We start from the raw sequence: 13602 nt of genomic DNA on the forward strand, positions 1-13602 counted from the left end.
GAGAGTAAGGAGATAGTTTACCTGAATGACAAACTGCATTCTTTCTGCTCTCTCTCTCCTTGTCAATTGGTTGGGAAACCGATTTCAAAACATAAAATATTGGGAGAAGATGAAAGATTTAAGTATGCAAGCAAAATAAATACACAGGGCTTCATGACTGCAAGCAGCATTTTCCAGACTGTACTGCTTTCAGGAAGAACGCAGAGTGGCCCAGATAGCTTTGGATTTAGAGGCTGCCTTCTGTATTTAGAAGTTGTATGCCTTCAGAGAGTTGCCACCAAAGGGGCTCCTTTTAAGGCATTGAATGTTTCCTGAGATGCTCAGCAAATTTTTTGTTTTGCAAAAACAAACTTTAAAAGTGGGAGTTTGTTTCTATAAAGGAAAAAACCAATGAGCCTGACCCCCTAGACAGGGGTTTAGTAGCCAGGGTTTTAGTGACGATCCAGAAGAGAAAACAAAGAGTACATCAGGCTGTCCACTTTATCTAATGTGGACGGTCTGAAACCCTTGCACAGAGGCCTTACGTTAGTCAGGGTGTTGGTGTAAGGTTTCCCCTGGCGGCGCATGTAGGGGCACTGCCAGCAGAAAATTCAAGGTCTACCCTACTCTAAATATACTGTCAGTTTGGTGGACTAGGTACTCCACCATATTTGTGAGGCCTAAATGAGGCCCAACGTGTCTTTGCAGGCAGGGCTTTAAGTGGGGGTGCTCTAAAAGGGGCGTGGCACATTTCTGAAAGGGGTGTGGCCTATCCAAGTAGGGGCGTGGTCTAAATCAAGATAACTAGCATTGTGTGCTTAAGAAAATCATGAAGTCGCATCCAGCAAAGGATAATAAAATAGGCAACAAAGGTATATTTATTAAGTATAAGCCATAAAATACCAAACACTTTAAAAAAACATGTAAAAATGATTTACATTACTTAGAAATCTATTGCAGGATTTCCCCAAACCCTTGAAGATATTCACTGTCTATTTTGCTGGGGTTTCTCACAACAATTGTCTTTAGCAGACCTTCTACCTTTTGCCAGCCAACTCTTTACATACAGCTTTGCGTCAAGTGTTTCAAATGGAGTACCATTGAGTTTTACCCATAAGCATGAAAAAATGGTCTCTACAAGAAGAGAGGCCCTTGTTGGACTAGCAATTAAGTTAATTGCGCTGAAACCTCTCTCGCAATCCACATTACTTGCTGGCAGGGTTTCCATGCAAACTACTAACTTTTTTTAATGCTTCAAGGGTTTTCTTTCCACCGAAATCTTTGAAAAGTCTAAAAGCTTGGATAGTATCTCTTGCTGGCAGCTGAAACTCTGAACACAGTTTCTGGATCTCTGTTTCACCATAAAGAATGCATTCATCACCAGAAGGCAAGTTGCCTGCATCTAGCACACTGAAGCTGGCTATAAGTTATTTCTCAGAATCCGGGGCCCATTGTTTATTGATATTTACAGACAGACTTTGGTAAAACTGATTTGGATTCAGGGCAACAGAGTTACTTCTACCATGGAAAAGAGGAACATTCTTGAATTTGCCCTCGTCAACTGCTCTCTGAGCCGCAGAAGCAAACTCCCCTTATGAGTCCTTCATTGCTCTAAATATACGTACTTGACTAACCAAAAGTCTGTGGGCATTGACAATTGCAATGTCCCTCCTCTGTAAGGAGAGTGATAAGTCTTTGAGCTCTTGAAGTGCATCACACATTACCCCATCTCTGATAAAAGAATAGGATGCAAGCTTCTTCAAGAGACCTTCATACTTACTCCAGTCTCTTATGGGTCTCGATGGGTCTTTACAAGTATTCTCAAAATGTTTGCACAAGCAGGGAAGCAGTTCCAAACAGCTTTCACAGATCTGTAACTGGATGCTACCCATCTAGTATCAAGCATTTTCCCTATCTTCTGAAGCTGTACACATAGCTCGCTGGCGGCCAGATTTAGCTATCTCTGTTTTTTTGGTGACGTGATGTATGTGGCATACAATGAGTCCATGAAAATCTTGAAGTGATTGACCCCGGCAACCTCATCAACTGTATCTGCCACAGCAAGTTTTAGTCTGTGAGCCAAACAGTGCCATGTCAGTACAAGATTTGGAAATTCTGATTTCAGCAATGCTACTACTCCTCCTTTTTTACCAAACATTACTGCTGCTCCATCTGAACATACTGCAATCAAGATATCATGTAGGAGACATTTTGTGAGTCCAACTTTTTCGAAGTAGCTTAGGAGAGCTGTCTTTACGCCAAGGGCATTTGTTTCTGCCAGCTCCAGCAGGCCAAAATAGATGGTCACTGGTTAACTTTCATTTCCCAAAATGCTGCTGGAGGTAGATGTTTAAGGTATAAGCAATGCTAATAGAAGATATGCAGGTAAACATGTCACACAGCATTCCCCATGTTATCCTATGGGCAAGATAGCCTTTCAAATGTGAAAAACGAAATTGGCAGTATTTCACTATCAAGACATGTTACCCACACTAGTAACACCAAACATAAATCGGGACGTCTGCTCACCCTACCATTGACCTTTGAGGCCCGAAAATAGAGCCCCCTAGAGCCCCCTTTCGAGCCCCCCTAAAAAAAATGGGGGTGGTCAGCCCCCCCACGTTTAAAGCCCTGTTTGCAGGACAAATAATGTGAGTTTCCTCTGGAGAAATGGGAAGGATGTAAAGTTTGGAAACATAAACCTTCCTTCTTGAAATACTGGCTCTGGTCACATTGTTGGCTGGAGTAAGGCCAACACATGTCATAAACAGCTATCCAATCAGACTGAGTGCTTTTGTCTTTTGGAGGTAAAACTTTAGAGGTATTCGGCTTAATAAGCATGGGGTCAATTATAGATATAAAGAGGATATGGAAAGGTTAGCTGGTGTGTAAAATGATTGAAAACCATCAATGTGAAAATTATCTAAAGCCAATGTCTCTTGGCAGCAAACTATATCGAACTTTTTGATGAATTGTAGCCAGTCATCATTTGACAGCTTCTGTAGGACCCCCACAATAGTCCAAGAGATTAAATGCACACCAGTTGACCCCCCCTTCTGGTCCAAAGCTGGATGGTTCGATCAGGCAATTGACGAGCTTAGGACCAGGCGAAAGTAAAATTGTAAGTTGGTGACAAATTGGAGCAGGGGCCAGCCATACAGTGTCTGACAGTCCGGATAAAGGAATGAAGTGATTGCTTGTGGTAATGGGAACAATAGGCTTGAATGCTTCCATTTTGCAACGCAAATGCGAGGGTTGCCACGACCGGCTCGCACCCCCGTGTAAGCCGCAACGTTAAAGGTACTGTTACCGAGTCTGTTCATGCTTTTGCTGGCCCGTATTGACGCGGTCGGCTGGAACTGTTAAGACTCTGTGGTTTTCAGTATCGGGGTAGCCCCGGACGGAGTTACTGACTCGTACAAACATTGTTTTCCAAGTATTCTTGCAAAGGATACATTTTTAAGTACTGTATTGTGGATTTGTATCGTTTTGATCTTGTCTTATATAATTTTCTAAACTGGTATGGTGTACTTTTGTAGTGCTTACACTGTGTTACTGTTGGCTATGTGCAAATTCTTTACACACTACCTCCAAGATAAGTCTGACTGCTTGTGCCAAGCTACCAAGGGGGTGAGCAGGGGTTATTTTAGGAGTGTAACTCCCTTATCCCGACTAGAATGAAAGGTCCCTATTTGGACAAGGTGCAAACCATTGCCAACTAGAGACCCCCATTTATGACAGTAAATGAGTAGGTGGGCCAGCAAGGAGCTATTTAATGAGCAAGGCAGGGACTCACCTTGGACGTGTGCTGTAGAAGATTTTATACCCATGGTCATTTGTTAGACTTTTAACCTATGCTGTTTTGAAAGTGAAAAAAGGTAAAAGCTAAATATTGTATTATCAAATCAAGAGTGGTAGAATGTGCCTGAATAAAGCACATCCATATCTTCAAAACTTTACTTTCCTATAATCCTGGTTTTCCATCATCACATTGATCTCTGAAGTCATAAACACTGAACAGCTCTCTGCATGTGAACACGAATATTCAGTGTTTAGGACTACTAATGAAGATCCCATAATGGAGAGCTTACTCCACTACTCATGTCTCCCAGATGAGGCCTTTTGAGCCTGGCCTTTTTCTTTGGAGTTCTACCCCACCTGTTATGGTGGATGGGGAGAATATGAGATTCGTGAGATCGGCGATTCCCAGACTTTCAGAGGCAATTGCAATTCTATGTTAACTGGAAACACTATCCTGCTAGTGAGCGTTCTTCAGCTCCAGCCTCTTCAGTCCATGCCCCTAGATTGGTTTGTTAATTTTTATATGGCGTTCACTAGCAAGCCTGGGACCTTAGGAGGGGTTATACGTTTGCAACCATCGCATCTCAGATGTCTCGTACCATGCAAAGTACCTGGGACCCGCGGTACCTTGCATGGTCCTGTAGTTCCCAGGCCCCAGAAAACAGCACAAGCAGGCTGCTGCAGCAGGTTCTGAGTCTCATACACCTAGGGCTGCCTTTCCTCATGCTCATGATCTCCTGGTTTCTGCTTGTCGCCTAGCTGCCTCCAAAATGGATTTATCTGTCTCCAAAGTGCAGCTGCCTTTAAAAGTACTCCGCAGCTAGTGTAGTTCAGGTTTTCAATCTCTTTTCCATTTTCCATCATGGCTGCTCCTTCCTTTGTTTCTTTCAGCTTTTCCCTATCTATCATGATTTCTGTTACATGATATTTGATGTAATGTCATTTTTTAGTATAAGGGCTTCAGCATGGTTGGAGGGTGTGTTGCAACGTAGTTGTGTTCCTTTGATTGTTTCCCCGCTCCCTCCACTTGGCCATTCTGACTCTTTGCTCCATAAGAATTCCTGCTGGACCTTTGATTCTTGATTATCTTAAGTCCCTTGGAGCCTTGATCTTCAGGTGTTTATACCTTTGGCTTTTTTCTCCTGAGGAGGTGGCAGTTTCCCAAGGTCACTTTCCTACCACATCTTCCAGAGTGTGGTGATATCATGGCTTCTGGAAACAGTCACCTTTATCTCAGACAGCAGAAGACCTGGATCCAGACTGCGGATGAGTCCCCTCCTGAACAATTACTATCTGCCTTTAAGTTAGACACAGGAGTTTACTTTAGCATTGGCAATAGCAATATTTGTGACTTGGTATTTATGTTTATTGTAGTAATCGTTAGTTTTACTGAAAGATTGTTGAATAACAGGGATTTTGTGTTATATTTCAATTTAGTTGTACAACTGCAATAGGTGCATAAATGCAGTGTTTTCTTACATCTCCATGGTTGGACAAAAGTTAAAAACAAATAATATGATTTTCTGAATTTACTGAACATGTGAAAAAATTGGCAAACCTCTATTAATATCCAGCATACTCGATATTACTTCCTCAAAGGAATTAGGAAAGAATGATGGAACGACTGTCCCCTTGGAAGAAAGAAGGGTCACGTTTTAGAATCACAGATCACTTTCATAAAACTTCAAGAAAGAAGGATGGCACATCAATGCCTAGAGCCCTCATACCGTCTGAGGAGAAGTGATAGCTAGCGGAAATGTCACCTTGTGGGAAAGAAACTTGAGATCTACAGAGTTCAGCATTCAAAACAATGAAATTGTAGAGATCTGAGTATCATCACACATTAGGATGGTTGAGAGATAGGATGTGTGTTTTGTCTGGAAAAAGCAAAACTTTTAACCTAAATATCAACAAGTCAGTATCTTGAGAAGAGTCATGAAATTAGTAAAAAGCTTTACTGTAGAATAGACAGTGGCAAGCGAACACAAAGCAGCTGAAAGAACAGGATCTTAAAGAAAGTAGAAGGTCGTCTAGAATTCTGAATGGCTTCTGCTACATGCAGAGGTAGGCCTTTACTGTGTTGGTTACTACGAACCTCAAAGCAGACCGGGACAGTTTGAGAGGTAGTGGCAAGGTCAAATATCTAATTGTAGATGGAAACACAGAAGAATCCAAGGAGGAAGGACATTAAGAGATATAGAAGGAGGAACTTGCGTGACCAATAAGGAACAATCAACATTAACTTCACTCTCTCCTCCTGAACCTAGCAAAGGAGTCTTGGATTTTCAGAAGTGGATGGGAAGTGGATGGAATGCATACAACAGCTTCCTGGTTCACTGTACCCACTGCTGTCAAAGCCAGTGAGGTATTTTCTGTCCAGGCACTTATATGGACTGCCAACATCTTCAAATACTTGGAACAAGTGCCCTCCCATTGCTGTTCGAAGTATGCTACCATGCCTGTGATTTCTGATTTCACCAGGATGTTCCTCTGTTGTAATATTTTGTTGAAAATGTTGCAATACTAGCAACACAGCAGCATGCCGCTCTCCTTAGCAGACCATCGGTGTTGTGTTGGCAAGAATGAGATCACCTTCCCAAAGTGCAGGCATTAGTCATGAAAATCACTGGAGAATGCGGATGCATCAGAATTCCCTAGGAGAGGTTCACTGGCTCCAACCAACACCGGAGGCCGTTTCTTTTATCTAGGGACTGGCACTATAGCTTCCAAGGCCTGGACAACAGGAGACCAGTCCACTGTAGGTATCAAAGTCATAGAGATAAATAATGGTTTGCTCTTTGAACCATAAACACACAAGCTGACATGTGTCTCTCGACCGCCATCCACTTCATAGTATACGCGTCCTGTAGGTATAACGAACAGAACAGGAGTATCTGAAGGTGAGTTGCTATTGTTTCTGGGAAAAAAAGACTTTGCCTAAGTCTGTGCTGAATCGGGCACCTACAAAGGTCCAGCCTTTGATGAACTGAGTTGACATTGTGGAACATTCAGGATGACCCAAGACTGTTCATAGTCGACTTTGTTGTTTCCAGAAAATCACCTGTTGCAGCCTCAAGAATACACTGACTAAGAATAATTCAAGGAAATCAGAGAAATTATTCTCTGAAGTATTTTAATTTTGAATGGAATGTCTTGCACCTATCTGTTCACTTTCTTGAGGTTTATCACCATATGATAACTGATACCACCTGTCACCTTCGAAACCAGAAAAATTATTGAATAGACTCCCATTCCTCTTTCTAACTGTGTTACTGGAATGATAGCCCCTTTCTCCACCAGGGCTGAAGAGCTTACAAATTGCTTTTCACCTGATCGGGCATTTCAGCCATGATGTAGGAATGATCCCAGAATTCAGAGAATTAGACAAGAACTCTTACCGTATATGCCTTTTTTGCCATAAACAAAACCCACATGTTTGACGTTCAATCTTTGCCATTTGTGATTACAACCACCCGCCTGCAAGCATGGGCAACGTTTCTCTGATCTCCAGTATAGCCAAAAATAAGATTATTTTTATTAGAGGGTTACTTTTTTGGTTTTTCTAGAAAAGTGACCAGGAAAAGACTACCCCTTGAACTTAGAAACACGTTCAGTAAATTTGTGTGAAATAAGGCTAATTGATCCTTATGACCCAGAATACTATTTCTTAAAAAGAGGAAGAGTGTTTAAGGTGCAGTTTATCTTTTAATGCATTTCCAAAAAAGATGGAAACCTTTGAATGGCATTCTAAGAGCTACTTCTTAGCAGCATTCCTATTCCATTCCCTTAGGTACAGGTTACAACGGATGTATGTCATCATAACGCATGCTTTTACTACGCATGCCTTTACAACGCAGGTTTTACAACGCAAGTCGTTATAACGACTTGCGTTGGGGGGGCGCTGGATAGTGGAATAGTTTAATTTACTATTCTAACTCCAGTCCTAGTGGATAGTAGGGAAGGTTTTGGATAGTAAATTAAACTATTCCCTATCCTGCAGCGCCCCCCAGCGCAATTCGTTGTAATGACTTTCGTTGTTAAACCTGCGTTGTAAAGGTACTGCGTAGTGAAAGTTGCATCGTAAAGGATGTTTCCCGGTTACAACAACCTGCAGAAAGGCTTTTCTTTGCTCGTCTTGAATATTTTTCCTTGGACCACATAAAAGCATCTCCATGGCACAGGATCCTTTCTTCTACTCTCTCAGACTGTCGCTCCCACGTATGGGCTCTGGTTCCCATCAAACCTGGCAGGGGAAAATACTATAGCCATAGCCTATTATGTAGATTCAAACCAGACAGAGACCTCTAACTCCAGATATCCTCGACTCAGTCAAGAAGGAAGCAAAAAGGAAGATGCTTGGGTTGCCTGCCCAATTATGGTGCCATGCATAGAGCAGGAAGGTTGTGCATTTTGAACACTTTTGATTTTCTTCTCTTTATTGTGGCATTCACCTCAAAAGTTATAATGCGGACGAGGGACGTAAAGATACCTCCTGTTGCTGTTTCTTCACCACTCACTCACTACACTAGATCCAAGGGTGTCTGAACCACTGTTTCACTTTCCATTTTCCTGAAATTAAATATTTATTTTCATTGCAATGTGATTGACAGAGCCTAGGCTGATCAACAGCAGCAAGCACCATGCAGGTCTGCATTAGAGATCAGCACTTCTGGGCGCATTGAGGGAATCAAGAGCCACTTTTATGTCATGGCTGCCAAAGGCAGAAAGGTTATTTATGTACAGTATTTATAAATGGCTGAACAGAGGTATGATGTCCTATACAAAAATTTAAATAGCAGTAAACAGTGTTAATATAGTCTTAGGCCTCAACAACGATGTTTGTTTAGTAGCACATCCATCTAATTTTAAACAATCCAACTTCAGCAGATGAGCTGGAAGCTCTCCTACACTCCCTATAGGTCACCAAAGCTCATATTTCAAAGCAGAAGTGTGAGAAGAATAAATAAGGATTGAGCCTCTAACTTTGGAGGAGGGGGGGGGTTGCATGCGACTATATGAAAGATTTCAATGTTGGACAACTGGAGCTACAGGTAAGTAGCTAATTTCTTCTCCAACATTGGATCTTTCAAATATGCACATGCTTAAATCATTATAGCAAGCACTATACATTAAACACAAACACAGGATGCAGGCTCGCCTTTACCAAAACAGGTTTCTGAGGACCTCCTGTCCCACTGCAACATTGGCTTCTGCATTCATGCCGAGACAATAATGCTTTGTGAATGAGTGCAATGCTCTTCCAAGTGGCTAAATGGCAGATATCTCGAAAGAGCACACAGCATTGAGTGCCACAGTTGATGCCATGCTCCTGGTGGAATGTAACCTCACTCTCCCCAGAAATGAACACCTGGCCTTTGTATGACAGAAGGCAAATGTAGACAGAAAGCCAACGTGCTATCTCCTGTTTGAACAGAGGACGACCACTTCCTGGCTGTCCACAAGTGTATACCCTTTGTTTTCTCAATGTAGAACCAGAGGCATCTACATATGTTTAATGAATGTAGTGATCTTTCTGCTGACGTAGCTGGGTTTAGAAAGTAAGATTATAGAATGACTGGCTCATTCACTTGAAAGTCAGTAGGAACTTTTGACAGAAATCGGGGATTGGTTCTTAGGATGACCCTGTCCTTGAGTGAACTGGAGTAAATTTTTCTTGCCGGTAAATTTTTGCATTTTCCCTGCTCTCCTTGGTATTATTAATGCTGGGAGAAAAGCTGTCTTCCATTTGATGAATTTTGAATGAGCCTTGAGTATTGGCTCACATTAAGATAGCATTAACTGGCTGAAGACAGTATTACGCTCCCAGGGAACTGGAGGGAGTTGTAAAGGCGGCAAATTACCTGAAAAGGTCCTTAAATTGCTTTATGATCTGTTGAAAGAACAGAGTAAATGATGAGAGATCTGTCCTCCTAAATCTTAATATCACAGCCAGATGGACAGAAGAATATTTGAGTCCACTCTTGGCTGGATTCAACAAGTATGGGAGAATTGAAAAGTCCTTGCTCTTGCACCAGACACAGAAACACTTCCAATTTGCGGTATAGGTTTTTGTAGTTGATGAAGCATGCACCTGTACTACGATGTTTCTATAACCTTACGGTAGATCCAGATGGCCGAAATCTAGGTGGTCAGAGACCATGCTGTCAGGTTCAGTGGCTTGGGATCGTGATGCAGTATCTCGCTATGATGCCTGGAGTAGCAACTAGGGTGAACATTTAAAGAAACGGCTGGAAGTACAGACAGTTGCAGGAGTTTACTGTATCACTATTAGCATAGACACACCAGAGCAATCTGTATCAAGGTGTAATGATCCTGCTTCACCTTTTTCAACCATCTGGTGATCAGGCGAAACGGGGGAAACGCCATAAGCAAATATTTTGGACCAAATGCATGAAAGCCCATTATCTCTGGATGCCAAAATCTGCTTTCAAAGTACTTCCATTTTTTGTTGCTCAGTGTGGCGAAGAGATGTGTCACTAGTTGACCCCCTTTTCAGAACATGAAATCCACTTGGTCCTGGGCTAGTTCTCACTTGTGGCAGTCTGAAAGCTGAGGGCATCTACTTGATAGGTTTGGCGACCTGGCAAGTGTTCCACAACAATGTTGATCTCATGAACAATGGGTCAGTCCCATAGCAATTGGGCCTCCTATGAGAGAAGTCGAGACTTCGTTCCTCCTTGTTTGGGAACGTAAGGCATGGATGTTGTGTTGTTTGTTCTAATTAGAACTACTTGACCCGCTATTCTTGGGAGAAAGGCTTGAAGGCATAATTGTATGGCTAGGAGCGCCACCACACTGATGTAAACAAATATTCCATCTGCCATCTTTCACCGGGTTAGCTCAAATCTGATTAGAAATCAATCTTCCGAGACAACAACTTATGCTCACAGCCAGATTGTTATCTTGCTGTGGCAAAGCAAAGACTACCCTAGATGGGTCACCAAAGAGGATCATATGGTGGGAAATATTGCACGAAGGCTCAGCCTGGAATATTTGCCTCAAGCAGGCACTATGCTGTTTGGATGCAGCGGATCTCTGGGAAAGCTTCTTTACCACCGAACTTGCTAGCGAAAACACTCTACAAGCAGGCAAAAATAATCTTTGCCCTGGCTGATGTAGAGGAGTTGGCAAAACACTGACATGGCAGGTGGGCGCTTAACGCCTTAACCGCGGCAGTTTTTCCGCCGCGGTACGGGCGTTCTAAAGGGTGAGCGGGGCTCCGTCGGCCAACGCACTGGGGAAGTAGTGCTCCCGTGGGCCAACGGCCGACGGGAGCACGCAAGGGGTTAAAGTCTATGACCCCCTCAACTGCCTACAACAGCTGATGCAACTACGATTTGCTCTGATTCCGTTAAAAGGCTTCAGATATGGTAGGCTGAAGGGATCTATGAAGCATGCATGCCGTCTATGTAATTATCCAACAGAATCATTAGTTCCCATCGTCTGTGTCTGTAAAAAGTCATCACCTCACAAAACATTTTGGCCGCAGCCAATGTTTAGAATTCTCAACATACGGTCAAGAAATAATCAGTGGAACGATTAACCGTATATATGACCCAGTCAGGCTCTTAATTAGTGTGGCACTGTCTTCAACATCTCAATCTTTGCCATTTGGTTGACACCCTCCTGTCAAATTTGATGAGTGGACTTGGCCTCCACTCCATTACTACAAACTACTCATCTAATGGCTCTGCAATGTTTTTGCTTCCTGTTCGCTCCTATCACGGTAAGAGATGCGCATACATTTTAACCCAATAGCACTTAACATTCAATTTTAAATTGGATCTTAATATTTTATACTGCTTTTTAAGATTTGCTAATGAATTCTCGGCCCCTCCTTTTCGAGTCCTTTTATTCAGATATGGCCACTATAAGATAATCCCAGTTGACGCAGAAACCCACACGGCAGAACAAACTAAGGAAGTGGATTTTAAGCTCAGAGCCTTTGGTGTTCACAGATAATTAGGATACCCAATTGTGAAATACGGTGCTTTTAATGATTTTATTAAGTATTAGCTTTGTTTTCTTTGGAAATACCCTGTTGTTATGTCTCACTATATTTATCGGCCCCTATTAGTTGCACCAAACTGCTGTTTGGGGTTTCCTATAGCTTATGCTCCTTACTGTTCAGTGCAGATTTTTCTTATAGTCATTATCTTATGTTTATGTATTGGTAATGTTCGGAACCGACCACAGCAATGATTTTTATTAAATGTGCTTAATAAAATCTGTCTGTATGCTGTCTATCCATCCACTCAACACATTGATGTGAACCATTATTTTTTCATCTGGCCACAGGCCTGTGGTTGAAAGTACTTGCAGGTGAGCTTCCCAGCAGTCCATGGACGCATCCATTGTCAGTACAATCCTTCTTGTTACTGTATGGAAAGAAAGACCTGTTCTTAGATTTGTTGGGAATCCCCACTACAAAAATGAGCTTTCAATTTGCTTCAATTACGTGTCTCCAGTACTTGTTGGACGAGTCCTATCAGCAGTCTTCAAAAAAGGAATGAGGCCTATACATGATGATATTAGGCCTAACAAAGACTTGTACTGTCTGACCGTAAGCAATTGCATTGCTGGCAGATATTTTGTCCTGGCTTGGGAAGGCAGAGACTAGAGCAAAGGACGTGGTAAAAATTTAAGGCCTAATTTACAAGCCAATGCGCAGTGTGAGTCACTTTTTTTTAACGCACTATTGGTGCAAGTGCTTGCCCATATTTACAATGCCATATAAAGTCACCCTGCGTGACTTTTCATGGAGTATTAAATATTGGCCTCTTTCACGTATTACTCTGTGTGAAAGAGGTGTTCCATGGGTGTTGCTGTGGGTGTTCCCAAGCAACATCCATGGGACCTGATACATTCCCATATTTACAACATTTTGCAGGAAGTTGTTCACAATGCAGGCACCCTTGCAACATGAAGAAAGGGTGCCTGTGCTAGCGCATGGCAACTAATTACGTGCAAGGGCAGGGCAAAACACACAGATGCGTCGTATTGTTGTTAATACGACGCATCCCTGTGCTTTTAAAATGACGCAATGTGCACAGGAAAATGGCTTGCGGTGCTGCACTGCGTCAATTTGTAGTAAATGAGGCCCTCAAGGTGCTGATGTGAGTCCAAAAGTAAATACCTTGAATTAGTAGTGTTGTCTAAATACCAAAAAGCAGAGGCATTTCATGTGCTTATGATTGATGGTCATATGGAAGTATTGATCTTTAAGGTTTAAGGGCGCTGTGAAATTGCTTTCTTGGATCATCAGGAGGACTTACTGCATTTTTATCGTTCTAAAACATTGTTTTTTACTTGCTTAACTGTTTGAGGTCCAAAACCAGCCTCCACTGTCTCGTCTTTTTTTTAATTAGAAGAATCTGGAATAAAAATTAGATTTCTTTGGGATTTGGTGGCAGTTTCTATTGCTCTCTCAAGGAGAAGAAGGAGAATTTCTAGTTTTAGCTCCCACAGTTAAAGATAATCTGGCAGATGCATCAAAGTAAATACCGGGAGCAAATGGGCAGATTCTCAGAATCTGCCCCTTTGCTCCCGGTATTTTTGCATTTGGGATGCATCATCCCAAATGCAAAAATCGCAATTTAAGGAATCTCTAAATTGAGATTCCTTAAATTGCGATTGCATTTAAGGAATCCCAAATTGAGATTCCTTAAATGCAATGCATGAAAGTAAAAAAAATAGCGAATTCACTAATAGGGGGAGCAAATTACCATGAAGTTGGGCTTCATGGTAATTTGCTAAAACTTTGAAAAAAGCACTTTTGTGCAATATTCAAAGTTTCATGTT

At 42.1% G+C, this 13602-nt stretch overlaps 1 protein-coding gene across 4 annotated transcripts in view; it reads right to left on the minus strand.

Annotated features, from left to right (window-relative positions):
* Positions 1–13602, minus strand: part of MCF2L2 (MCF.2 cell line derived transforming sequence-like 2) — a 2082183-nt gene that overhangs the window by 144876 nt on the left and 1923705 nt on the right. The gene's annotated exons all lie outside the window — the stretch shown is intronic.

Source organism: Lissotriton helveticus, chromosome 11, assembly GCF_964261635.1.
Source record: "Lissotriton helveticus chromosome 11, aLisHel1.1, whole genome shotgun sequence".
In the NCBI taxonomy this organism is placed as follows: domain Eukaryota; kingdom Metazoa; phylum Chordata; class Amphibia; order Caudata; family Salamandridae; genus Lissotriton; species Lissotriton helveticus.